The sequence below is a fragment of the Eutrema salsugineum genome, unplaced genomic scaffold (assembly GCF_000478725.1).
Source record: "Eutrema salsugineum unplaced genomic scaffold, Eutsalg1_0 scaffold_24, whole genome shotgun sequence".
Taxonomy (NCBI): domain Eukaryota; kingdom Viridiplantae; phylum Streptophyta; class Magnoliopsida; order Brassicales; family Brassicaceae; genus Eutrema; species Eutrema salsugineum.
In genome coordinates, this window is record NW_006256797.1 from 1646308 (window position 1) to 1647234 (window position 927).

Here is a 927-nt window from a genome sequence, read left to right on the forward strand (position 1 = left end):
CTCAAAACATTGAGCTTGCTCATCAAATTCACCAACAAAATGAAGAGGTTTTTGAGTAGCAACTAAGACCTTATCAAGCTTGCTTTGCAGCTCCTTGATAGCTTTTCTCATTCTTTGCTCCTTACTAGACCCATCTCCTCTGTTACACCTATCATATTCCTCTCCATAAGTGTCATTGCTCATTGCCTAGTTCTCAACTAGATCCATGGCAGCATTGATTTCTTTTGTTTAGAAGTTCCCATTGGAGGCAGTGTCTAGATGGTTCCTGATCTTGGGAAGAGCACCTCTATAAAGAGTGCAAAGCAATGAAGCTTCTGAGAACCCATGGTGAGGGCACTGATTAGTGTAGCTCTTGATTTTTCCTAGGCTTCACCAAATGCCTCATTGTTGTGTTGGGTGAAGGAAGAGATCTGATTCCTGAGCTTAGCTGTTCATGAGATGGAAAAGAATTTTGAGAGGAAAGCCTGCATGCATTGCTTCCATGTCTGAATAGAACCCCTAGGTAAATTCTTCTCCCATTGACGTGCTTTGTCATCCAGACTGAATGGGAAGAGTCTCAGCTTGAAACCATACTCAGATAGACGATTGATCTTTGTAAGGTTGCATACCCTGTCAAAGTTATCAAAGTTGTCTAGAGGGTCCTCCATAGACAATTGATAACACCTGATTTGACCATATTTATGGATCACTTTCAGTGTCTTATGCAGGTGTTTTCAATCTTTTATAAAATTTTTATAAGTTTTTTCCATGTTTTGGAGTTTTAAAAGACTTTTCAGGTTACTTAGGCAAAAACAATGCAAATTGCAAAAAAATCCACTTTTGGCCAATTTCGGACCTTCAGAAGTTTCACATTCGATGAAGACTTTATCACCGTCTGATCAAGCTCAAATTTTCTCAGGAGATATAAGGGACGTCTAGCTTTCTTAT

The 927-nt window shown here is 39.4% G+C and overlaps 1 non-coding gene across 1 annotated transcript; it reads left to right on the forward strand.

The window, feature by feature from the left end:
• The first annotated feature begins 319 nt into the window (after positions 1–319).
• Positions 320–425, forward strand: LOC112086076. The gene has a single exon (XR_002899300.1). It is a non-coding gene; the product is annotated as a small nucleolar RNA R71 (small nucleolar RNA).
• Positions 426–927: the final 502 nt, after the last annotated feature.